General features: G+C 42.1%; 1 protein-coding gene across 2 annotated transcripts in view; it reads right to left on the bottom strand.

Moving 5' to 3' along the window:
• The window catches only part of ARHGAP25 (Rho GTPase activating protein 25), an 84,265-nt gene that overhangs the window by 55,319 nt on the left and 992 nt on the right, over positions 1 to 27,954 (bottom strand). The gene's annotated exons all lie outside the window — the stretch shown is intronic.

Here is a 27,954-nt window from a genome sequence, read left to right as displayed (position 1 = left end):
ACTCCACAGTTTCAAATATATGACACAGTAGAAGTGTCATAGCCACTATGTCTTGCTAGTTTTATGATATTTTGTAGAGACAAGGTCTTGCTATGTTGTTCTGGCTGGTCTCAAACTCCTGGCCTCAAGTAATCCTTCTGCCTTGGCCTCCCAAAGTGCTGAGATTACAGGCGTGAGCCTCTGCATCTGGCTTCTTTCTTTTTTCTTTATGCGTGTGTTTGTTTTTAGCCAATGATCGTTGAAAGACATACTAAGCTTTGAAGGAGTGGGTGCCGAGGCTGAAGCGGCATGGACCATGATGGACAAACAGGAAGAGGAAGAAGGTGAAGCAGAGCAGGTGACTCAGCAGGCTGACACCAGAACACCCAGGACGCACTCCCAATTCCAAATCCCTCTGGCTGGGCACATCTAATAGGTAGCTTAATAGAGATCTTTTTAAGGTGAAAAATAACTTGTCACGTTTGATTTGTTTCTCCAATTATTTTTTGTTGTGGTAAAACACGCATAACGTAAAAGTCACTATGTTTTTTTTTCCCCAAGGCTGGCAGTAAATTTTTTTTAAATTTCAGAATATTATGGGTGGGAGGGTACAACACTTTGGTTACATATATTGCCTTTGCCCCGTCTGAGTCAGAGCTACAAGTGTGCCCATCCTCCAGACAGTGCACACTGCACCCGTTAGGTGTGAATTTCCCCATCACTTGTCCCCACTCCCACCTACCTGGCACTCAGTGAATGTTACTTCTATATGTGCACATACGTGTTGATCAATTACTACTGTTTTTAAGTGTATAGTTCAGTAGTATTAAGTAGATTCATACTGTGCAACCATTACCACCAACCAACTCTTCTTCAACTCTTTACATCTTGCAAAACTGAAACTCTGTACCCATTAAACGGTAAGTCCCCAATCCTGCTTCCTCCATTCCCTGGTAAACACCATTCTACTTTGTCTCTATGAATTTGTCTACTCTAGGTATCTCATCTGAGTGGAATCATATAGTATTTGTACTACTTTATTTCACTTAGCCTAATGCCCTCAGGGTTCATCCATCTTGTAGCATATTGCAGAATTTTCTTCCTTTTTAAGGCTGAATAATATTCCTTTGAATGTATACCACATTTTGTTTATCCATTCATTCATCACCAGACACTTGGGTCACTGCCATGTTTCAGCTGTTATGAATAATGCTGCCATGAACATGGTGTACAAATCTTTCTCCAAGACTTTGCTTTCAATTCTGTGAGCATATATTCAGAAGTGAAATTGCTGGATCATATACTAATTCTATTTTTATTTTTTTGAGGGACGGCCATACTGTTTTCCAAAGCAGCTGTAAAATGTTACATTCCCACCAACAGTGTACTAAGATTCCAATTTCTCCACGTTTTTTTTTTCCCTTCATTTTGTTAGTGATGTGTATTACATTGATTGATTTCTGTATGTTGAATCATCCTTGCATTCCAGGAATAAAGCTTATTTGGTTATAATGTATAACCTTTTAAGGTGCTGTTGAATTTAGTTTTCTAGAATTTTGTTGAGGCTTTTTGCGTCGATGTTATAAGGGATATTGGTCTATAGTTTTCTTGTAGTGTTTTTGTCTGGCTTTAATATCAAGGTGATGCTATGATACTATCTTGTGGAATGTGTTGTGGAGTTTTCCTTCTTTTTCATTTTTTTGCCAAAGTTTGAAAAGGATTTGTGTTTTTTTTTAAATGTTTGGTAGAATTCACTGGTGAAGCCATCTTTCTTTTATCAGGATATTTTTGATTATTGATTCAGTATCTGTAATTGTAGATATGTATTTTCATATTTTCTATTTCTTTGTGGTTTAGCCTTGGTAGGTTTTGTGTTTCTAATAATTTTTCCACTTACTCTAGGTTATCAAATTTGTTGGCCTACATTTGCTCAAAGTACTCTTAAAATTCTTTCTATCTCTATGGAATATGTAATAATGTCCCCACTTTCATTTCTGATTTTAGTAATTTGAATCTTCTTTATTTTTTTTATAAGCCATGAAAAACTTTTTAGCTAAAACTTTGTCAATTTTTCTCATCTTTTTGAAGAGCCAACTTTTGGTTTTGTGGTTTTCTCTATTATTTTTCTATTCTCTCTATTTCATTTATCTTTGTTCTAATCTTTATTATTTCTTTCCTTCTGCTAGCTTTGGGTTTAGTTTGTCCTTTTTTCAGTTACTTAATTGTAAAGTTAGGTTGTTGATTTGAGATCTCTTTTATTTTTAAGGCAAGCATTTATGACTATCAATTTCTCCCTTATTACTGCTTTCTATATGCCTCATAGTTTTGATATGTTGCATTTTCATTTGCAGTCATCTGTAAGTATTTTCTAATTATCCCTGTGATTTCTTCTTTGATCTATTGCCTGTTTTAGAGTGTATTGTTTAATTTCCACAATTTAGTGATTTTTCTAACTTTCTGTCTCTTACTGATTCTTAACTTTATCCCATTGTGGTTAGAAAAGATATTTTGTATATCTCTCTTTTTAAATCTATTGATACTTAATTTGTTTACTAACATATGGTATATACTTGCAAAAATCCCATATGCACTTGAGAAGAATGTATAATCTAGTATTTTTGGGTAGAGTGTTCTGTATATGTCTCTTATATCTGTTTGGTTTATTGTGTTGTTTAAGTCCTCTACTTCCTTACTTATCTTCTGGTCTGGTTGTTCTATCACTTATTGAGAGTGGATTAAAGTCTCCAGCTATTATTTTAGAACTGTCTATTTCTTTCTTCAATTTTGTCAATTTTCACCTTCTATATTTTTATAGTCTGTTATTAGGTATGTAAGTGTTTATAATTGTTATATCTTCTTGCTGTATTGAACCATTTATTGATCCTTCTTTGTCTCTTATAGCATTTTAAAAATTTGAAATACATTTTTCTTAAATTTCCACATAGGGTAAGCTTGAAAAAAAATTTTAAAAATTAAAAAAATCAAATCCATTTTCTTTGATATTAGTATAGTTAGTCATTTTCTTTTGGTCAATATTTGCATGAAATATCCTTTTCTATCTTTTCACTGTCACTATTTGTATCTTTGGGTCTAAAGTGAGTCTCTTGTAGATAGCATATAATTGGATCATGTTTTCTTATCTAGTTTTCTAATCTCTGTCTTTTGAATTGAGAACTTAATCTTAATTACATTTAAAGTAATTGCTGATAAGAACTTACTTCTGTAATTTTGCTATTTGTCTACATGACTTACAGCTTTTTTGTCCCCGATTTCCTGCATTACTGTCTTCTTTTGTGTTTAGTTGATTTTTTGTAGTGAAAGGTTTAACTCCCTTTCTTATTTCCACTTGTGCATATTATTTAGATATTTTCCTTTGATTACAATTGGGATTACATTAACATACTAAATTTATAATATTATAATTTAAATTTATAGCAGCTTAACTTTGGTAATACACAAATATTCTGCTGCTTTAACATTTCTGCCCCAACCCTTTAAGTTGTAAATGTCAAAAATTATTTATTAATATATCGGGTGTCCAATTAAATAATTAATAATTCTTAATGTACTAGCCTCTTAAATTATATAAAAAATATGAAGTTACAAACCAAAGTTACAATAATACTAGCTTCTACACTAATAATTGTTTTTTTAATGTATTAGTCTCTTAAATCATGCAGAAAACAAAAGGTGGAGTTATATGCCACAGTTATAACAATTCTGTCTTTTATAATTATAAATGTATTTACCTTTACTGAGATCTTTATTTCTTCATATGACTTAAAGTTACTGTTTAGTGTCCTTTCATATCAACCTGGAGGACTCCCTTTAGCACTTCTTGCAAGAACATGTAACAAACTCCCTCAGCTTCTGTTTATCTGGGAATGTCTTAATTTCTCCCTCATGGTTGAAGGATAACTTTTCTGAGTATAAAATTCTTAGTTGACAGCTTTTTAAAAATGAAATTATTATTATTATTATTTTTGAGACAGAGTCTCACTTTGCTGCCCAGGCAAGAGTGAGTGCCGTCGTGTCAGCCTAGCTCACAGCAACCTCAAACTCCTGGGCTCAAGCAGTCCTCCTGTCTCAGCCTCCCGAGTAGCTGGGACTACAGGCATGTGCCACCATGCCACCTAATTTTTTCTATATATAGTTGGCCAATTAATTTCTTTCTACTTATAGTAGAGACAGGGTCTTGCTCTTGCTCAGGCTGGTTTTGAACTCCTGAGCTTGAGCAATCCGCCTGCCTTGGCCTCCCAGAGAGCTGGGATTACAGGCGTGAGCCACCGCGCCTGGCCAAAAATGAAATTTTTTTTAGCACTTTGAATATATCTGACCACTGCCTCTGGCCTCCAAAGTTTTTGATGAAAATTGTTTATAATCTTATTGAGAATCCCATGTATATGACAAATTATTTCTCTCCTGTTGCTTTCAAAATTTTCTCTTTATCTTTGGCTTTTGATGGTTTGGTTATAATGTTGTCTCAAGGTGAGTCTCTTTGAGTTTATCAGACTTGGCATTCATTGAGATTCTTGGATGTTTATATTCATGTTTTTCATCAGAATGGAAAGATTTCAGTCACTATTTTTTTCAAATATTCTATCTATCCCTTTCTCCCTTCTCCTTCTGGAACTCCCACAATGAGTAAGTTGACCCACTTAATGGTGCCCCCCAGATCTCTTAGGCTCTGATCCCTTTTCTTTTCTTTTTCTCATTTCTTTATTTCAATGTATTATGGGGATACAAATGTTAAGGTTATGTATATTGCCCATGCCCCTCCCTCAAGTCAGAGCTTCAAGCATGACCATCCCCCAAACATTGCACATCTCACTCATTGTGTTTGTATATACCCATCCCCTCCTCCCCCGTCCCACCCGCCCAACACCTATAAATGTTTCTTGTATATGTCCACTTAGGTGTTGATCCATTAATACCAATTTGCTTGTGAGTACATGTGGTGCTTGTTTTTCCATTCTTGAGATACTTCACTTAGTAGTATGGGTTCCAGCTCTATCCAGGAAAATACAAGAGGTGCTATATCACCGTTGTTTCTTAAAGATGAATAGTACTCCATGGTATACATATACCACATTTTATTAATCCACTCATGAATTAATGGGCACTTGGGTTGTTTCCACAACTTTGCAATTGTGAATTGTGCTGCTATAAACATTCGAGTGCAGGTGTCTTTTTCATAAAGCGACTTTTGATCTTTTGGGTAGATGCCCAGTAGTGGAATTGCTGGATCAAATGGTAGATCTACTTGTATCGCTTTAAGGTATCTCCATATTGCTTTCCACAGAGGTTGAACTAGTTTGCAGTCCCACCAGCAGTGTAGGAGTGTTCCTATTTCTCCGCATCCATGCCAGCATTTGTTGTTTGGGGACTTTTTGATAAAGGCCATTCTCACTGGAGTTATCTCATTGTGGCTTTGATTTGCATTTCCCTGATGATTAGAGATGCTGAGCATTTTTTCATATGTTTGTTGGCCATTATTCTGTCTTCTTTTGAGAAGTTTCTGTTCATGTCCTTTGCCCAATGATCACTTTTCTTCAATGATTTTTCTTTGTTTGCCTCATACTCAATAATTTTCATTGTTCTATCTTCAATTTTGTTTATTCTTTCTTCTGCCTGCCCAAATCTGCCTTTAAACCCCTCTAGTGAAAATTTCATTTCAGTTATTGTATTTTTCAGCTCCAGCATTTCTTTTGGCTTCTTTTCAGGTTTTTTATCTCTTTACTGATATTTCCATTTTGCCCATACATCATTTTCTTGGCTTTCTCCACATCTTTCTTTAGTTCTTGGAACATCTTTAAGATCATTGTTTTAAGGTCTTTGTCTAGTAGGTCTAATCAGGTCTTTCTCAAAGACAATTTCTGCTGGTCTTTTTTTACCTTTGAATGAGCTATACTTTTCTGTTTCTTTGCATGCCTTGTGATTTTTTTGCTAAAAACTGGATATCTGAATCTAATGATATGATAATGCTGGAAATGAAATTCTCCCCCTTCCCCCACTATTTGCTGTTTTTTGTTTGTTGTTTGTTTGTTGTGATTGTTGTAGGCTGTCTCTGTGCCAAACATCAAACTGAGGTATAAACTTAAGGTCTTCTGAGGATCTTTTCTGAGGCTGCATCTTCCTCGGGGCACACTCAAGGTCTTTCTAATTTACCCCATATATGTGATTGCATTTGAATGTCGTTGTCTTCAATGTCTGAATCCCAAAAGGAGAAAAGGAGAAAAATGAAAGAGATGGAGGAAAATCATCAGCCATTTAAATCCCCTGGAAGTTGATTCAGCAGGCAGGGAAGGGAGCTTACAACAATAGGGAGAGGTGCAACAACTATGGTTGCCATTTCTTTGTTGCACCTTTGTGATCAGAAGCAACAATCAGTGATCACAGCATAAATCCCTATTGTTTGGAGGATAGAGTTCATTTTGCCCACCCTGGCTTCTGCAAGATGAGCACAAGCAGCCTGCTCCAGGGATGGGGGTGGGGGATGGTTAACTTCTATTGTGCTAAGGAGCTGAAATTCACCAAAATTAAGTACAATTCCCTGTCCAAGCCTTTCCCTAGAATTTGCAAGCTTCCATTTGACATCAGAGTTCTAAAATACTTATATCAGACAGGCTCTGAAATGGCAATTTTTATCTAGGTTGGGAGATAGATTTCTGGTGCTTCCTACTCTGCTGTTTTCCGAGAATCTTCTATGAGCTATGTTTTAAGAATACAATTTCATTAAACTTTAATGCATGCACCAAATAGAGATTCATTGAACATAAAATAACCCACCTATTTTATAATAATCTGACATAGGGTACATTTATAAGAGAAATAATAAATATTTTAATGTGTAATTCAAAAAATGAAAGAAGAAAAGGATTTGCTTCATGTACTCAAGAATGAATAATATTTTTCCTCTTTTAATTCAACCATTCCCCTCCCTTCTTTTCTTTTTTGGCATTTCCTTACTGTATCAACTGTGAAATGAGCCAATTTCAAATCAGACACAAAAGAAGTAGGAGGGAGTTGAAAATAGAAAAAGAAAAGCCACCAAAACATCTATTCCTTTTAATATATAGGAAGATGTTTCAAAATACAAATTGGTAAACACAGCTAATTAATTGACTTAAACATTCCATTCCATTAATATATAGCATGAGTTTTGTCATACCAGCGGCAAATATATTTTGGGGGGATGAGTTTTCAAAATGCCATTTCAGTTAACTTTCATAATTTTGAGAAAGAGCATCCAGAATGACATTTCAGAGTGTTCTGCCATAAAAATAGTACGGGCAACTCCAATCTTACAGCACTTTCCTCTGAGTGATAAAATATACTTTGGAAAATGTGGCTTTTATGATCTTTGGGAGGAGGCCTGGAAAGGAAGGGCTGAAGGGTCACAGTGACACAGGAAATCTGTGTTTGTAAAGCTTAAGTGCGTGGGTGTGTTCATGTGGGCAGTGCTGGAGGTAAAAAAAATGAGAGAAAATGTTTGCAGACCATTGCAAGCAGGAGTTGAATTAAAGACGCAAAGAGTTTATAATACTTATGAAACATATTTGATAGCCACAGAATATCCTGGTTTGGGATTGTCAAAAATAACTCTTGACAGCAAAAGAACAATCCATAAAAGAAAAGCTTCATCAAAATTTTGAGCTTCATCAAAATTAAAAGTTTTTTTCTCTATAGAAGACACTAAGAAAATGAAAAGCAAGCCACAGATTGGCAGAAAATATTTGCCAATCATATATCTGACACATATATCTTACAAAGGAGCTGGACTCAGAATATATAAAGAACTCCGAAAGCTCAACAATAAGAAAACAAATAAGCCAATTTTTAAAATGAGCAAAATATTTGAACTGAAACTTGACCGAATGAAAAGATGCTAACTTTTTCATCATCACCAAAACGTAAAGTAAAACCACAATGAGATACAACTACAAACATATTAGAATAACTAAAATAAATTAAAAAAAAAGGAAAACAACAATACCCAGGACTGGTAAGGATGAGAAGCAACTGGAACTTTCACACATGGCTGGTGGGAACACAAAATGGTACAGCCACTTTGGAAAACAATTTTGCAGTTTCTTATAAAGTTAAATATACACCTACCATATGACCCAGCAGTTACACTCCTCAATATTTATCCAAGAGAAATGAAACACTATGTTCACACAAACCTATAAGCAAACACGTACAGCAGTTTATTCATAATTTCCAAAAATTATAAACAACCCCAATATCATTCAACTGATAAATAGATTCATCCATACAATGGAATACTATTCAGCAATAAAAAGGACAAAACTATCAACACAAGTGACTACATGGATGAATCTCAAATGCGTGATGCTGCATAAAAGAAACCAATCTCAGAAGACTATGCACTATATGATCCCATTTATGTGACACTTTGGAAAAAGCAAAACTATAGGAACAGAGAATAGATGAGTGGTTGCCCACGGTCAGCGTGAGGTAGGAGGAGTTGATTAGAGAGAGAGAGTAGGAGAAAATGTTTTACGGTGACAGAACTGTTCTGTATCTTGACAGTGGTGGTTGTGACACGACTCTATGCATTTGTCAAAACTCACCTCATTGCAGATCAAAATGAATACATTTTACTGCATGACAATTTAAAAATGAATAGATTTTCATCTGCTCACACTTGTTAGAACTGACGTTCTCACCTCCTCCTGACCTTCAAATGTTTCCATAGCTAATGCAAATTCTGAATGAAAAAAGTGAGTGATGTTTACTATTTCACCATGGCATGGGCGAGGCAAGTCACCTCAGAACCAAGGGAACGTGAGAAGACCACATTCGAGCTAAATATCAAGCTGAATTCAGCCTAGTGATCTCGGCAAGAGCTCAGAATCAGCCAATAGCACCCCTGCACTCGGGTAGTCCCCGTAACAGGTGCTGGGGAAGGCAATGGCAATGCCAGCCTTAGCAGCAAGCCCACACAGCTTCAGCTTCCTGGGAAGAAATCCCAACCATGATCCTTACCCACATTATTCATTTCAGTGTCCCAAGCAGATAAGGTTATGTAGCCAGCAGTGTTTCCTTTCATGAACACAATCTCTAATTCAAGTAGTACTGGGTTTTAGAATTAGGGAAAGTGAAATGTTAGGCAAGTAGATGTGGTTAAAGACCCTGCAAAGGAGCTCTCTTGTGGAAAGGAGTAGAGAGCCCCAACCATGATCCTTGCCCACATTATTCATTTCAGTGTCCCAAGCAGATAAGGTTATGTAGCCAGCAGTGTTTCCTTTCATGAACACAATCTCTAATTCAAGTAGTACTGGGTTTTAGAATAAGGGAAAGTGAAATGTTAGGCAAGTCGATGTGGTTAAAGACCCTGCAAAGGAGCTCTCTTGTGGAAAGGAGTAGAGAGCCCGCTGGTGTTCAAGAGATCTGATTGGTCCTGGTTCTGCCACTAACTTGCTGTATTCGTATTTGCACATTTCACATAATTTCTGTATGTCTTTATTTTCTCAGTGTCTTAGGGAACAATTTTGAGACTGCAAGAAACATATACTGAATCAAGTTGGTTTAATCTAGGTAGATAGACAATAGTTCTCGACTGGGGGTGATACTATCACCCACCCCCAGTGGACATTTGGAAATGTCTGGAGATATTTTCAGTTGTCACAACTGCTGCTGCTATCAATTGGGTGAAATCTGGGGACACTTCTCATACCCTACAATGCATAAAATTGCCCCCGGTAACAAATAATTATCTGGTTCAAAATAGTGTCGGGGTTGGGAAACCCTGATATATACAGGGTTTTTACACTGCCACAGAACAAATGGAACCATTACTCATGTGCCACCGTTTGCATAGCTGATTTCATGAACTTTAACAAGCCTCATTTATGGCAGTCCCAAGTTTTACCCGCTTAGCGATGTCAGGACGCAGAGGGTAATTCTGCTGCCTGCCCTTGCTAATATAAGCACAAAATGAGATAATTGAAAGGACAGTAAATCCCTGCCCAACACAGTAAGTGGGGTCCAAAAGTGTTTTAAGTGGGGTTTATATTCTAATTGTCTACTGCCCATGGTAATGTTATTTTGAAGCTAACGAAATGGCTGCCATGAACCTGCTCATCTTGTCTGTGATCAGCTCCAACCAAAATCCATCCCAAACCTGGCTGAGTTTGCTGCCATCTGGTGGCCGCTGTCTGCTTCAGCTTACACATCGCCGAGCAGGACTCGCGAGTTTGTGGCTGGGCAGCACCAGCGTCAGCAACAAGAAGCAATTCTAAGAATTTCCCAGTCAGCTGTCACTCTCAGATTGGCCTAAATCTGGAAAACTGGGCCAGGAAAAGACTGTGAACTAGGGGACCCACGTTGTGTTTCCCAGCCAGCCTAAATTTATCCTCCACTTCCCTCTGTGCACAAAACCCCAGGAAATACCTTGCATAGAAGAGGCAGGACAGAGGATGGAAGCCATTTGCCCATCACAATTAATCTGGGCTAATTATTACAGGATTCCTTTTTGAAGGGTTTTTCTGTACTTGGAAACGTAAAGCAGTGATTTTAACCTTGGTAAGATTGCGGACCCCTTTGAGAATCTGCACGGACATATTTTTCATACAATTTCAGGAGGGTTGTGGGTTTGCTGAAGCTAATCCATGAACAAACACAAAGGGGAAGACACAGGCCTGGCCCGGTGGCTCACGCCCCTAATCGTGGCACTCTGGGAGGCTGAGGTGGGAGGATTGCTCGAGGTCAGGAGTTCAAAACTAGCCTGAGGAAGAGCGAGACCCTGTCTCTACTATAAAATATAGAAAGAAATTAATTGGCCAACTAATATATATAGAAAAAATTAACCGGGCATGGTGGCACATGCCTGTAGTCCCAGCTACTCAGGAGGCTGAGGCAGCAGGATTGCTTGAGCCCAGGAGATTGAGGTTGCTGTGAGCTAGGCTGCCGCCACGGCACTCACTCTAGCCTGGGCAACCAAGCGAAACTGTCTCAAAAGAAAAGGAAAAAAAAAAAAAAAAGGAGAAGACACCGAATGCAGGCCTCACAGAGATGTTAGTTGGGTATAACTGTAAGCCACTTTGAAGTTATTTGGAACAGAAAAGGAAAATAGCAGGAGAAAAGGAAGAGGATAGCTACTGCTAATCAGAGGACAACAACAGTCTTACTGTCCTCTAAAATGTGCCAAATGCTCATGACTCTTTAGCCACCTCTATACAAGCTGTGTGTGTTCCACCTTGTCTTTTCACCTTGAATATGGGTTCCCTGTTTTGCACACCTAAGTTCTTCCTGGCCCTTGCCACTCCCCTCTGGTTTCCATTCAAAGTCCCTGGTAGACTAGCAGTGAGGTTTGAGTTGGGAGTGAGAAGACTGGCTGGGATTAGGCCAGCACCCCAATGTGCCCAGTGAGGGAGTGAGTCCTGCACCTCTCCGGGTGCCAAATAAGGACAGCATCCCTCAATCCCTTTAGGGATGGAATGAGACACTGTGTACAGGTGGGAAACAGTGAAAGAGTCAGAGTAGTATATAATTTTTAGAGTCTGCAATGTTATTCCAAAAGCAAGTCCTTCTTGAATACTCCACGGGCAATTCATGCTTACAGCAGGAGACATAAACGTCAGATGGACTTGCTGGGAGAAAAAGATGTAATGCCCTCTTTTCCATGGGTCTGTTGACAAACGGCACCAATAACTATTATTAGTGCTTCCATCACACACACACACACGTTATAAGTAAAAAACTTTCACCTTTGGTTTTGGCAACCCCCTAAAATATCACTTTTACCTATGAACTATTATACATCACTCAAAGCTATACTCTGGAATATTAAATAATGTTTTAATGTACATATTTAGAGAAGAAAAATTTTCAAAACTCAAACCCACCATGATAAAGGAACACAATTCCAAACAATTCTGGAATCATGGCTCCAGGTCCCCCTTCCAATCTGACATAGTGTTGCCCTTGTGCCGTGGCTCTGGGTCTTAACAGCAATTACAAAAGCAGATCCCTAACTTTGCTGCATATCTGGGAGCCTATAAAAATCCAAGTACCTGAACCATAGCCCTTGCCACTTCAATCAGTACCTCCATAGTGGAACTCAGGCAGTAGAATTTTTTTCAAACATCCCAGGACAGCCAAGTTTGAAAGTCAATGAATTAGAGGAGGAGCAGAGAACGTTCAGCTCAAGAGCTGACAATGCCCCTGCGTGATGCCCGTGAGCCTGGGGTTGGCTGCTCTGATCAATGACACTACCAACACATGCAGGCACCGGGGAGCTTGCAGCAAATACATTAAAGGCCATGAAAACTGTAGGATGGAGAATGGCTAAGAGGCTCACAGTGTAAACCAGACCTGAACTGGAGATAAGAAAAGTAGGGGGATCTGAGGTACAGGGAGGAGGTGGATAGGACTGCTGGTGCACTAGTTGGGATGGGAAGAGGTCCTGAGGCCAAGGGCTGGCTCAAAGATGACCTAGTTTCTGCAATACAAGGTGGAAGAATGGCAGGGTCAGCTGCATAATTTGCAGAGCCCAGTACTCAATGCAAACGTGGAGCCCCTTGTTAAAAAATCATTAAGAATTTCAGGTTGATAACAGTAAAACATTAAGTTCAGTGTGGAGCCCTTCTGAATGGGGGGCCCTGTGAAACTGTGCACAGGTTGCACACCCATCAGACAGCCCTGAGAAAGGGAGGTTGGTCACTAGATAGAGCAAGGGGGAGTGGACAATAGAAGGGGTGTGTGGAGAGATGACTGGAAATGAACGGCCACCGGACGGATGACCTCTGTATCATTGAAGGACCCAAAGAAGCACTAGCTGGGATCATTGTAGGAAATTTTACCATGAGTCTGTGAACTTGCTGTAGAATATTTTAATGGCAGAAGTGTGTCCTTGAGGCCTGTGGTTTGCTCAGACCCTAACTGGCTGTTGATGGTATCAGAAACTCTGGAGAAACATTTGGTGGAAGAGTCTGTGGAATGGGCTGATCTGTGTGGAGATAATAAAGTTAGGTGCAAACTGCAATGATGACATAAGCCAGAGTTCATGCAAGAACTAGGAATGACCTTCCAGGGATTCAGGTGCTTATAAAATATTGGGAGGGGCTGAAGGAGCAGGTTCTAGCACATCTCCCAAAGCCATACAGAACTGATTCTTTGAGGGAGTGACCCCCTTTGAGTCCACAGCTGGGGAAATTCCACAAGGAAGACGTCACCACAGCGGCTGCCATTGCTCTTGTGCCCAGGATGACGGAGACCGGGCCCTGGGGCCTTGCTCCCGGGAAGCCTTGTGTGCTCTGGCCTTGCTCACCCGCAGCGGCCATAGAAGGGAGCCACAGGAAGATGTTTTGAGCCACCAGGAAGTTTCATTTTTAGCTTCCCAACCTCTCCACGTAGAGAGTGGGTAGAATGGAGAGCTCCTGAAGCAGTCCGGAGTAATAAACACAGCCTGTTGTGTCACCAGCCAGTGACGACCAGTGGAATCACTTTCTGAGTGAGTGGGTGACAAGCCCGGTCTGGCTGCTGAAGGCTGATGTGCAGGACTGTGGACCGCGTCCTTCCAGACGGCAGACCTCCTGGAGGCGCCTGTCCTATGCCCACCCCCAACGCTCTCCACTTTCTCCTCCTCCGTGTCGCCTCCCTCTGCCTTTGCTCTGCACCCCCACGTACACAGCCGGTGTCTCTCTCTCTTACACTCTCCGTCTGTCTGTCTCTCCCTCCCCCACCCAGCCCCAGCTGCATCACAGCCACCCATGGACCCTAACTCCCCACGGTACAAAACTGAGGCCTCGCTTTCCTGTCTGCATTGCTGCCTGGAGCTGCCTTTCTCATGCTTCTTAGTAAATGTGAGTTGGATTTTTTCCGAAGAGGGGGAAAATAACCTACATTAAATCTCTCCCTTTACTTGTAGCCCTCAGTATGGAAATGTGTACGGCCTGAGTTAGGAGCTCCCTGATGTGAGGGAGAGAACGGACGTTCGGTCAGAGAGGACAGGTGGAGGGAAACAAGTGGGCGAATGAGATGGCGCAGCCCGTGTCTGACGACTTTGCCCACATTTCAGTCCCCGTCATAAAGAACACTTTGACTACAGGAGGAAGAGGTACCCTTGTGACCCTGTTCAGCCCTGACCGCTCTCAGGGATAGCTGTGTTCATTAATCACGTGCTGTTCCAAATCAGCTTCAGAAACCGAGAGTCCTACTTCCCTCTCCATAAGAAAGTCAGAAATACCTCTCTGGATCAAGCCCTTACTCAATCACTAATAAAGATAGGGAGAAAAAAGAAAAGCTGTGGTCTTATTTAAACCTTAGCCTGAGCCATTTGGTGAATGGAGAGCCTTCTCTAGGGTCAGGTAACCGGGGCGGAGGAGTGGGAAGGGAGGTGATGCAGGATTCTGTGCTGGCCGTGCTGGGGACAGCAGCCCGGGGGACAAGTGGAGATGCTGAGCTGTCCACAAGCCAGAAAGGGGCAGGGATGAATGTACAGAAGTGCAAGTGGACTTTAAGGGCTGAGAGCACCTAGATTTTGAGGTTGGATAAAGAACAGAGAAGAGGATTTGGGGACTGAGCCCTGGGACCAGGGCTGGCTACACAGCCTGTGCTTGACACGGGGGCCCCTGCTTGGATGGTTCCCACTTGGTTTAATGCTCTGCTATCACCGTCTTGAAACTCCCAATAAATTTTTAACAAGGGACCCCACAATTTCATTTCACACTAGGCCTCACAAACGATGTAGCCAGGCCTGCCCGGGACACTTCCATGTTAAGAGTTCTGAAGCAAAGGAGACTTCATGAGACAGCAGCTGATGGGGTGAGGGAAAGCCAGGGTGTGGTGTCAAGGAAGTGTGAAAAGAAATCATTTCAAGGAGAAAATGGCTGGCTATGTCCAGTGCTGCAGGACAGCTGAGGGAGACGAGCACAGAGGATTGATTCACCCTTGGCTTGGCAAGAGATGAATTACTGGTGACTTTGATTAGACCCTTCCTAGGGAAGGAGAATGCACTGATGCTTAATTAGTTTGACTGTTGCGTGAGAATTGACCAGCTCCATCGCTCACATCATTGAGAACCTGTGGCAAGAAGACAAATGGAGGTCCCTGTCTTAAAGCGAGTGTCCCTTCTCTTCCCACCCCCAGCTCCATTTCTCATAGTGAGGGTTTCACACAAATGCATGTGGACACCCCAGTGCAGATGTCCGAACTCTGGGCCTCTGTACAATCAACCACCCTAGGAACAACAATTAGGAGAACCCAGGAAATCGCAGCCCCTGGCCATCTGTGTGGGGTATTTTGCAATCATAGTTGCAGAAGGTCTAGGGAGCAGGCAGGGCACAGGGTCTAGGTGGGCATGTCCCCTTGGCCAGACTCTTTGCCTATGGGGAGGGGTACATCTGGAGCAAGACCAGAGCAGAAGCCTCTAAAATATGGGTCTCCGGATGGAGGCCCCTGTTGTTGTCCATGTCTACAGGGAGTTCTGGAGGCAAAGATGTGGACAGATAAAAGCCTTTGGTGGGAGGAAAATAAAGTCATTCTCACTTGGTTGCACATGTTTTTCTCTATGAAACATATAAGTGAGAGTGATGACAGGAGGAGGTGTTAAGGCCCTGAAAAAGAGAAAAAGTGTAGGCATAAAAGTTTTGGGGAAAAAGAAAGTAAATTTACTAAGTAGGTGCTATGGTTTGAATGATGGTGTCCTTTCCAAAATTCATGTTGAAACTTCATTCCCAACGCAACAACATTTAGAGGTTTGGCCTTTGTGAAGCAGTCAAGTCACAGATGGCAGTAAGAGCTTTATAAAAGGGCTTGAGGGACTGGGTCCACCCCTTTCCTCTCTTCCACCATTGAGGTCACAGCGCCCATCCCCTTTTGCTCTTCCATACCTTTTGCCACCGTGAGGTCACCTAGATGGCACCATCTACGAAGCATGGGCCTTCACCAGATATTGAACCTGCTGACGCTTTGATCTTGGGCTTTCCAGCCTCCAGAATTGTAAAAAATAAATTTCTGCTTTTTATGAATTACTCAGTCTTAGGTATTTTGTTATAGCAGCACAAACGGACTATGACAGTAGATGTAGTAGGCTTGTCGGGCTCTGGTGAGTGCCCATCTAAGATGATTAATCATAAATTTTAAGTAAATCCAGGCAGCTCAGGGGTCTGGTTTTCCCCAGTGATGTCCAGCTGCCCAGGTGCAGGCACTGAGAAGGCGGATTGTTGGGTTTAAACAGGGTTAGGAGTTGTCCAGGTGGTTGTGATGAGGAAAGAGGACAAGTGGATTTAAGTGTGCTTATTCAGCAGTGGATTTAATGCTAGATTTAGGAATGTAAGTTAAGGAGGACGTAATGGGGTGATTAATGGTGAAAAAGTAATAGGACCAATGGGATGTTGCTCACTGAGGCGATGTCAGAGAATTGCTGGAGTGGGTTAGCTGGGCGCACAGGATGTGGGGGCACAGAGTGGAACGTCTGAAAGTGAGATTCCAGACATGTTACAGTGACAGGGGATGACATGATTTACTTATGACTGTGAGTGTGTGAGCTGGGTGGGGGAAACATTACCTAACAACTCCATAAAGTAGGCAGAACTATTGCTCTCATTTTTCAGATGAGAAAACTGAGGCACAGAGACATTAATGTGACTTATCCAAAGTCAAAGAGGTAGTAAAATGCTGAGCTGGAAATCACACCCAGGCTTATCTGCCTGCAGGGCCTCCTTCTCAACAACCCCCTCACCATACTCAGGTCTAGCTTCTTAGTTTAACTTGAGAGTCCTTTTTTGTTCTTTCAAGAAACACTTTTTCTCTAGAACCTTACTTTTTTTCTCTGTGTAGACACAACGGTGACTACATTATCAATCACTTTCATTATAATGCTGGGCACTTCAGGCCACAGAAGGATGAGATATGAGAATAATTTTGCACTGACCAGAGAATTGGTTAAATTCAGGGTTTTATGAAGAGAAATAATGTAAACAGATGACGTTTATCATTGGAAATGCAGCTACATTGTCTGTGGGCACTCTCTACTGGCTCTAAATTAGAATAGCAACCTAGGATTGGAAACTTGATTTGTGGGTTTTGGAAGGAGCATAGAGACTTGAATTGACATGCAAAAACTTGCTTCTTATAGATATGTAAGGGCTATGGCTCAAGATGAATAAGGAAATCTTTAGTTACAGAACAAACCCTGCGTCAGCTTTTTCAATGTCATGATCGTTACACTGCATTGTCTATTCTCTTTAGTGGGAAAGCCCTGCTTCCTCAAAATGCCTTTACTGAAACTGCCAGAATTTTTATCTTTTTTTTAATCTTCTTACATCCTGAGCCTTCTACGGTGTTCAGTAGATAGTAGGTATCCCAATATATATGTATCAATTGGAATAGAAGAAAAATAAACAACGTGGTATAATTTCACAGAAGAAGGAACAGTTAATCCTACATGGGTGATTCAGGAAGGCTTCCCAGGAGGAGATGAGTGGTGGCCCTGGGGATGGGGAGAGAGGGGTAGAGTTGAAAAATAAAACACAGAAAGTAGACCGCAAACTTAGGGGTGAGATATAGGATCCACGAGGGCAAGAATTTTTGTGTGATTCTGGCAAGAAGTACCCCGCAATCTACTGACGGCCAAGTGTGGCTCCCAATCCTTCCGGGAAAAGTGTGAGCAAGAATAAAAGATTTTACAAGAGAACCAATGGAGGAAGCTAGCACGGCAGCTTTAGGTAGTCTGAAAAATGAATATGGAAGAACATCTAACCATGGGTACTAGAAAGAAAGAACAATATGGCTGGGTTTAAAGATGTTTCCTTATAACTAATTTTTACCCTGTAAATGGTGTGGCCTCACGGGAAATTCAAGAAATACACAGAGCACCTATCACCATTGTGGTATCTGTTTTCTCAAAATATTTTGTTTTCTCAGGCCTTGAGAGCTGATTCTAGGGTGACTTTTCTGAGTTTCACACTGAGAGCTCCATGTCCCAGGAGATGCCTGAGTCTCAGGCAGATCCGGTCAGCTCGTTCCCAGCTGGGAGGGAGAATTTAGATCCCTCAGAGGGAACAGGTCCAAAATGCGTATCAAGCAGGTTGGTCTCAGAGCAGCACACAAAGGGCCTGGGCTGAGAATGGACTGGAGGTAACAATTCACTATCTGTTATCATCATAACTCCGAGTTCTGCTCATAAGATTCCTTGCCTATTAGCAAAATGTAAATGACCAGGTGCCTGAGATAAAATGTAGAGCTGTAGTCAGTGGGAAAGAACACACTCACAGGAATCCTTGGGTAGCAACAGCAGAATTGAGGGCAAGAAAGACAGGAGCCCCATTTCGAAGGTCCTAGTGTTCCTTCCCAATTCCCTACAAATAATGATCTGAACATAGGCCAGGTGCAGGATTCTTACAGCAAACAGGAAACCTACTCTGCCACTGCTGCCACCCACATGGAAGTGATCACAAACAGTTAAACACTGAGCCCCAGCGGGGCCCAAACAAACAAGTTTCAGCCTCCCTTCCAAGCCAGAGGCACACATGAGAGTAGGAAATGGGTCAGCAGGTCTGGGAAAGTGCCCCCTAAGTCACAGAGGAGGAGCAGCGTACAACCCAGGGTCCCCCTTTTCCCTCCCAAAGTAAGGAAAGTAGTTTAAGGAACTGCTCCTGTCACAGCAGCCCAGGGACCATGACATTTCTTCAGCAGGGCCTGCAGGAAACTTACCAGAAGCTATCATTATCCTTACGGGAAAGTCACAACTCTGGCATTTTGCTGATTTGGAAACAACTGGAAAAAACCAAGCAAATGGAACTAAACCTGGAACAAGAAAATAAGGATAGCTATGCAGACATGACGGATAAAATTCACGGGAATTAAGGAAGGACTGAACACATGGCAATTAGAAGTATGAAGGGTAAGAAACAAAACGCGGCCAATCAGCTACAGACCAGCATGCTTGTTTTGGGCCAGGAGTGGACATTGGGCAGGAAGGGGGGTCTGCAGATGTTGTAGAGGCTGTATGTGTAAAGAAAAGAAAGAACTACACTTGACCAAGGCAAACAAAACCCAAGCACTGCTGGCCATGGTTTTCACCAAGGACTTGATTTGACGGAGTTGACAGCAGACCTTGATTATAGTACTGCCCATGATGACAATAATTCCAACTAGTGTTTATGAACACTTACCATGTGGCAGCTATTATGGTAAGGGTTTTATATAGATCATCTCCTCTAATCCTCACGATAGACACATGAGTTAGCACTATGATTACACCCATTTTACAGTTGAAAAACCAGAGGACCACATAGCCGGCAACTAGAGATACTGAGATTCAAATTCTGGCAATCTGACACCAAAGCCAGCTTTCTAACCACTTTACTATACCTGGCTCATTCCAGTATAGTTAGTTTAGACTTTGTTAGAAAATTCTTTTTGTAAGCATTATCAAATTATTTTAAAATATTAATAATTATTCACATCAGACTCAGAAACTCTATCTATCCTGTATGCTTCCTCTTTCACTTTGATACTCCAAACCAACAAGGAAGCACACAAGTGTTCAGCAGACATAGGCCAGAATTCCAGCCGCAGAGAACGGCCAGCCCTTTCTAGAACTAAGATCTGTGGTGCACATTGCGGGGATGGGCGGGTAGCGTGGAGTGAAGGGAGAGAGTGAAGCAGCTGTCACCTGAGTCAGTCACAGTCCTGGTGACAGACACATCACAGCTTATGGAGAGTATGTGGTGATTTCAAAGTTGAGAACGACTTTCTTTAGAAAGGTGGATGTGTGGGTGAGGGGGTGCTCTCAATGTGGGAAGCACAGCAGCGGAATGATCCTTAAAAAGTATCTATCCCATAGAGGTGGGTAAATAAATGTTTTAGGAATGAATGAATGAAATTAAATGACTGGTTTGAATGTCCTGAAGATACCATAATTGTATGTAACTCCAGGGAAAGAATATGAGTGACCATAGAATTGTGTTTCCATTTATGAACTTTTAAATAAAAGAAATGATCCTCAGCACTTTGATGTTCTTTGAGCCTTTTATCAAAAAATTGCAATGTTCAGTTGCTACTAAAAAGTATGAAGTCTACCCACAGGATATTTGAGGCACTGTGTATAGATACATTGCATATACTTATTCTCTCTTCTTCAAAGAAAAGACTTAATGAGGCTTTCATATTCAAATAGAAGATTAATTGCCATGAACACATACACTCTTATCAAAAACAAAGACTATATATATATATGCTAAGCCAATGGGCAGAAGTAGTTATGAACTTCAAATTTAGCTCAGCTTCCTGGCAGCCAAAGAGGGGAACACAGTAAGTTGAACTGCTGTCTTTGAGGAAGCCTAGCAGTTCCTCCAAGAAGACAAAATTATTTCTGAGCACTGAATTCCTGAATAACTTTCTCACAGAGAGTTATACACAGGAGTCACTGGCATTGTCCATTCCTCATTCTCAGTCTAACACAATTAGGAGCAGATTTCATGAAATCATTGCTTGCAGGAAAGACAAAACCCGAAGCTGTACCATTAAAGCGCAGCTCAGTGAGCCCTGTTCTGTGAGGGCAGCAAGATAATGTTGTCCAAGCACAGCCTCTAGTCTGATCAGAGGTTGGAAATAAGATCGCCTATAGAGAAAGGAAACAGATGTTTGCTGAGCACCCAATATATGCCGTGTGCATGCAGTAGTGTCTTCCTCTCAGCATGTGTTATTAATCTTATTTGTAGAAGCTGAGCCACTTGCCCCAGATTCACGGCTGCGTAGCCAGGGTCCCAGACGCACGCAGTCTTTCCTGTACCACGCACCTTCCTGCCTCTGCCTCTCCTATCCAGAAGCCACAAGGCACAAGTTAGCCCTTAGACAATCTTCTGCCAGCGCCACTTTTATCAGACAAGTCAAGGCTATTCTCTCCAGTGAGGGCCTAGAGTCCTGGTATCACATATCTTATTAAGGACAAATCCTTTTGCTCAAAGCCCAAAGGATCAGTTCATTGGTAGCTTGACTCAGATCATGGACGTGCAGAAGCATTTCACAGCTCTCACCTCTAAGGAAGTCCAAAACCTTCCAGATCTGTAAACGTGTCTGTTTAAGTGGCTTGGGGAAGGATTATTATTCTCTCTTTCCGGTGTTTAGTAGACTTAGAGACTCCCAGTGACAAGATGTCTGAGCCGTGACCACAGCACAAGCAGGAATCAGGTGGTGGTCAGGGAGCCTCATGTGGGGACAGGGCTCCAGGCAGATGAGAAAGAGCAGGGAGCTACAGAAGGTAAAGTGTGGCTCAAGTCTCAGAGAGAGAGAGAGAGAAAGAGAGGGAGAGAGAGAGAGAGAGTGTGTGTGTGTGTGTGTGTGTGTGTGTGTGTGTGTGTGTGTGTGTTCACGGGGGGCGTGGCAAGAGACAGGGCAGGTGAGCAGGACCAGGTCATAAGGACTTTCCGTGTAATCCCATCAGGAGGAGGAGCTGCACAAATTATAAAGCTTTCTGCCTTTCCAAAGAAGTAGACTGTGCAGGAAAATCGGTGTAAGAGAACTGGCAAGTCTGGGACTCACTGAGGAATATGCACACCGGTATCTTAAAGAAAGGGTATAACAGTAATGGGGACAGGGTAGTGCGACCATAATTCCTCCTCACAGGCGCCCCCTGAGGCTCCAATAGCGTTCTCATGACAGCACTTCTGTCCCCTCCCTGCATAGCAGTCCTTCCCGTGCCCCCCCTGCCTGCAGGCTCTGCGGGGCTGTCTTTAGATTGGCCTGTCAGACTGACAGGTCTCACTTTTTTTTTGTAAAGTGATTTTTAGTTTCTAAACAAGATTTCAAAGAGAAAAATGATGATGAGTAAAGCATAAGACAAGAGATGTAAATTATCCCTCTTTGTAAGTTTCGTATCTCAGTTCCTGTCTGGGGACTTTACAAAACTTCCACTCCCTGCTCTGTGGGGCAATCCCTGTGACCGGCCTGTGCCCCGCTCGCTGTGGCTCTGCCTCATGCTCTCCCCGCATCTCACCAGGGCTGGTTTCAACTGTGTGGCTGCAGCTGGGGCTCTGCTGCTGCTCTCTCTACCCTCCCATCTCTCCTTGAACTTACCTAATGAGTAGACACGTGCTGCTTCATGCAAGATTCTTTTTTTTCAAGCTATCTTGTGTGTAAAGGACCATTGTCACCAACTTATTCCTAGGATCTTTCGATATCATATCCCTGTAGTGGGTATTCCTTACTCAAAGGACCACACTCCAGCTCTGGGGAGTCTCCATAGAGTCTTCCCATTGGACACTCTGTGAAGACACTTTTTTTTTCTGAGGCAGAGACTCACTCTACTGCCCAGGCTAGAGTGCCATGGCATCAGCCTAGCTCACAGCAACCTCAAACTCCTGGGCTCAAGCAATCCTCCTGCCTCAGCCTCCCAAGTAGCTGGGACTACAGGCATGCACCAGCATGCCCGGCTAATTTTTTCTATATATTTTTAGTTGTCCAGCCAATTTCTTTCTATTTTTTGTAGAGACGGGGTCTTGCTCTTGCTTAGGCTGGTCTCAAACTCCTGACCTTGAGCCATCCTCCCGCCTCAGCCTCCCAGAGTGCTAGGATTACAGGCGTGAGCCACTGCGCCTGGCCAGAAGACGATTGCATTGCGTGAGATGGGGAGGTGGCAGCACCACCACCACTGTAAGCTGCTTATGGTGATGTACACCCACGCCAGGCCACAAGGCAATTCAACCCAGACCTACTTTCAGAGACACAGGCACCAAGAGCCAGTGAGCTAGCCTCTGCCCATCCAAGTGCACTTGGCTCCCAGTCTAACACAAAGCACGGAATCTAAGCCAACCTCGTCTAGTGTCTACAGTCGGTCCCTTGTGCGTGAATGGGCATAAAACCAGGTTCTGCCTTCCCATCACCACTTAGGTTGGTCCTCACTCTTCTGTTGCTGCCGCAGGAGGCCCAGAGATGACATCAGTCCTTGTTCTCCAGGTGGCCAGGAGGCTGTCAACCTGGGCATGCATCTTGTGCAAAGAATTTAATTTAAACCTGAAGGTTAAGTCAATGACAACATAAAGAGAGACATTTTTACTGGAACGAGGAATAATGACATCACCTTGTCATAAAGACAGCCGTGGGCCCTGGAGGGAGCACCCCTTCTGCGAGTGTGCACTGTCTAAGGGAGGCTTGTGTGGGAATCTTTGTCCGTCGGGGACTGGGAGGTACTCAGGCAGTGCAAAGGCTTCGGCCACAGCAAATAGACTACGTTCAGTCCAGAACCCAGGGTGGTCTGGATTGGCCCACAGTATGTTTAGCAATGAATTGTAAAGAAAACTCTTACCAAAGCTGAACACCAAACACAAACCAGCTCAGCACAGGCTGCGTGGTTTTGGGATTCCCAACCTGAGGAACCAGCACTTTGGTGTTCAGATAACATGCAAAATAGGCTCGAGCAGGCTGGCCTGGTCACTGGGAAGCCATGTGGCTCTTTCAAGAAACCCCTGTGCCCTGGGACTGGTGGTCCAGAAAGTCTCCTGAAGACCAGGTGTGGGCCTGGCTTGTTAGAGCCTCTTCAGCCAGACAAGGGCTCCCGAGCTGGCTGCTGGGTCACCAAAGAGTGCCTGCCCTCTGTAACACCCTGGGCCACCAGGCCTGGCCAGCACTTTGGAATGTGTCTCAGCTCTGAGTATTTTTAATAACATAGTCAATACTTATTCATTATAGAAAATCTAGAAAATACTCACTAAATAATAATACATATATGTTTGGGTATATCTCACCCATAAATCCTTCACCCATAGTTAACTCTATCAACAATTGGTGTATATCCCTCCAGATTTGGGAGGGCTTACTTATGCATTTATTTCTTTGCTCATTTGACATACAGTAATAAAATAAACTCCCATGTACCTATTACTACTAAGGTTAAATATCTTTGAACCTTCCCAAATGCATTTGCCTTTCTTCAGAAGTATCAGCAACCCTGAATTTTGAATCAGTCAATTCCTTGCTTTTCTTTATAGTTTTGTCATATAGGCACATATCTGTAGTTTTTAACCTTAACATAAATGAATATCACTCTATTTTTCTGGGACTTCCTTTTTTTGCTCAATATTCAGTTTTGGCTATTTAATCTCATTTAAATGTACAACTATAATTAATTACTCCCTGCTCTTGTGCAACATTCCATTTTATAGAGATGCAACAGTTAATTTTCCCATTCCGTTATTGATGGACTTTCAGATTGTTCCCTGTCTCCTGTCATCACAAACAATACTGCTATGAAAATTCTGTGCATTTATTCCGGTTCACATGCACAGGGCTTCTCTGGGGATGGTGCAGGAGTGGAAGAGCTGCTTGCAGAGTTCGTGCCTCACGGGCTTCACTAAGCAATGCCGAATGCTCTTCCCACATGGTTGTACCCTCAGCGTGAGAGCGCCTATCCACATCCTTGGAAACACTTGGTATCTCAGCCAATTTGGCGGGCGAGAACAGGTATGTGGTTGTGCATTTAATTTGCATTCCCTGATTATTGAGATTAAGCATACTGTCATATGTTTATTAGCCAACTATTATTTCTGTTCTGTAAAATGTCTATTCATGTTTTTGCTCATTTTAAAAAATAATTTTCAAAAGTTCGTATGATTTCTTTATACATTCAATTCTATTTCTATGTATCTGTGTATCTACCTATGAATCTATCTATCTTTCTAAAACTATTTTTTCTTTCTTTTTTTCTTTTTTAGAGACAGGGTCTCACTCTTCCACCCAAGCTGGAGTGTAGTAGCACAGGCATAGCTCACTGTGACTTCAAACCGCTGGGCTCAAGTGACTGATCCTCCCACCTCGGCCTCCAAAGTAGCTGAGACTATAGGGGCACATGCCACCATGCCTGTTAACTTTAAAAAAATTTTTATAGAGACTGGGTGGGTCTCACTATGTTGTCCAGACTCGAATTCCTTCTTTTAATAAGAATAATAATCTACATTGCATAAAGCCCTATGGTTTTATAAGTTGGTCTAGTTATGGAGGTCTTAAGTAGCACATGCTTTCATTCTTCTTACTCCGATTTTCTAAAAGGCAAAACTAGACCCCATGTCAGACAAACAATGATTAGGTTAGTGTCAAATGGAAAAATATCAAGTGATAAAAACCCTTCACTATTGGCATTACTTGAAGACTACAATAAATGAATTTTGTTTCTGAATAGGTTTTTTTTTTTCAATATTAAATTTCAGGGGGGAAATGGTTGAAAACAGCTACCCCTCCATAGTCACTTTCATTATGTATCTCAGAATCATATGCCCACTAAGCCCTCTTCTCCTCTATTTTGTCTTAGGGAGACTGAGAAAAAATGGGTTTGCAGTATGGGTGGTCCTGAAATTCACCCCATAGTCTTCTAACTAAAGGCTCCCAAACCACAGGGCAGACGGCACTCCCCTCTCCCCACAATGGACCACCTGCATGCAAGGCTCTAGGTGTGTCTGACCCCTGGAAGCATGCAAGAAAGGATGCTGTGTCCTCAAAACTGCCCTCCAGTGATGACAATTCAGAAAGAGTAAAATATTTGAGTAACAGTTCATGAATGCAGTGAAAGTCTGTCGCTGTTCTAACTGCTGGACTACAGTTGAAGATGTAAAGGATCAAAGGAAGAGATGTGTGCTCCTGGCCCCATCTCAAGTCAAGACTCTTTGCTCTGCATTCCCTTTCTCTTCCAACCCATGCTCCTTCCCATCCCTGCCCAGGATCAATAGATCAGAGGCAAGATGGTCTGTGTCATGTTCTCCCATCATTGCACAAAGAGCTGGCAGGCCCATGGTGGTGGTCTCAGGTCAGTCCTGCCATCCGGCAAGGACCCCTCAGCTCTGAGATGAGAGTACGGTAGAGAGTCCCTCCCCTCACTCTCAGAGACTTTCACTTTCACACCAGCCCTGGCTCAGCCCCAAAAGGATTTAGGGGAAACTGGAAGTGCAGCTCATGAAGAAAAAGCTGGGTCCCCTTCCTGGGCCCCACTGTGAGTCAGTGCCTTGCTATTTTGCCAACAAGTGTCCATCCTGATGTCCTTCCTAAGCTATGGTCCCTCCCTCTCAGGTCATATCTCGACAAGAAGCTCCTGAAAATTGAGCTAGAGAGTAAATCATGAGTTAATATTTGGGTTCTCATCCCAAATGACCTTATAAATCCACCGTTTAAATGATCATCTACTCCAGTGGTTCTCAACTAGGAAAGATATTACCCTCATCCTTACCCCCAGGGAACACTTGGCAATATCTGGGGACATTTTTGGTCATCACAACTGGTGATAGTAGGAGGGTGTGATCATCATCTGGTGGGTAGAGGCCAAGGACGCTGCTAAACATCCTGTAACGCACAGGATAGCTCCCACAACAAAGATGTATCCAATGCTGAAATGCCAGTGGTGTCCAGGTTGAAAAACCTGATATAGTCCTTACTCTCTGGGCTGAAAAAACCCCACAGATCATTGGGTTTCCTGACATGACTCCGGTTCCACACATCTTCCAATAGGTGAGCTTCTTTGTTGTATTGTTCAGCCAGTTCCTACAGCTGCACCTGGATACAGGACGCTGGAGAGGGGACCAGAAGTCCTGTGACTGAGTCAATGACTCTCCCCCTTCAGAGGACTCGGCTCAGGATCTGAATCCTAGTTCACGTGACACTCACAAATGCATTCTACAGCAGTCCAGTCCCTCAGGGCGACAAACTTGTAGATGGCATGGATAGTGACAAAGGACCCTCTATGTTTCATCATGACATTATTACTTTTTTCATAGTAAGTATTACTAAATAATATTATCTGCTTGTAGTCAAACAGTCATTCAGCCAACAAATATTTATCGTGTGTCCGGTAAGTCCAGGCGCTATGCCCCGTGCTAGATGGATGCTAACTCTGAGGCTAGTGACCTTAGACCACAGCACCTATAGTAGGACTTCTTCATCAGGTGGTGGTGGAAGGGGAGGGTGCTTGTTAAAATGCAGAATCCTGGGCCAACCTCCAGAGATTCTGATTTTGTAAGGATGGTGCCCAGAAATATGTACTTTTAGCAAGCACTTGTGGGGACTCAGATGCAGGCTGTCCATGGGACCACACTTTAAAAGACCCTGCTAAAAATCATGGAGTCCACCCAATTTAGTCCTCAGGCTGAGCATTTGCAGACTTGAGCTCTACTGTAGTAACTTCCTACATCCTGGGAAAAAAAATCATTTAAATATTAACTATCTCCAGTTTCCCATTTTTAAACTGTAAGAGAGTAAGACTCTCACACCTGTTGAAACACAGATGGTGAGAGGGCAGAATGACCTCATGTAAGGAGAGGCAGGACACTTTCAAAGGAATAGAACCACGGAAGTTCGACTTGTAAAAAATGAATTTTTATGACATAGATTGAGCATTAGCCGAGTACATTTATATCAATGGGAATTAGGAGAAAAATGTCTTGCTTCTGTAAGAAGCATGAACACTACCTTTTCTCTGAACTAACCTCAGCACACAACGATTCCTAGCTTGGTTAGGGAATGATAACCAGGGATTAATCATTCCCCCCTGCTTACCAAGATAAATGGCTTCTCTGATTACCCAGTTTTCTTTCAAATCCTTTCTCAGACCTACATCATTAACACTCCCTGTTTGTGGGCACTTATTTTAGCAGCACACAAACCACCATTAAAGATTCAAATCTAGACCTCGTTCTAAGCAAAACTCCACCAAGCTGTTAGAAACATCTAACACTTATCTACGTCTAATATCAAGGAAGTCATCTCATTATATGGGTGAGATTTGTATAAAACATAGGCAATCACTTTCAGCCCGGTTGCTCTACCCTAAATTATTATAATCAATTTAACCATAGAAAAATCTACATAAAGAACTTGATGTTAACAATTATATAACAGAATAAACTTAATGTGTCAGCACCATCATTAGAAGGAAAGGGTATGGATTAAAGGCCAAAGTATCTTAATTAGTATTAAGATAATTCATCAGAAATACATGTCTTTTCCAACTCTTCTAAGAATTCT

The sequence above is a fragment of the Microcebus murinus genome, chromosome 3, assembly GCF_040939455.1.
Source record: "Microcebus murinus isolate Inina chromosome 3, M.murinus_Inina_mat1.0, whole genome shotgun sequence".
NCBI classification, from domain to species: domain Eukaryota; kingdom Metazoa; phylum Chordata; class Mammalia; order Primates; family Cheirogaleidae; genus Microcebus; species Microcebus murinus.
The sequence above is the reverse complement of the archived record's forward strand: the minus strand, read 5'-3'. Positions and strand labels throughout refer to the sequence as shown.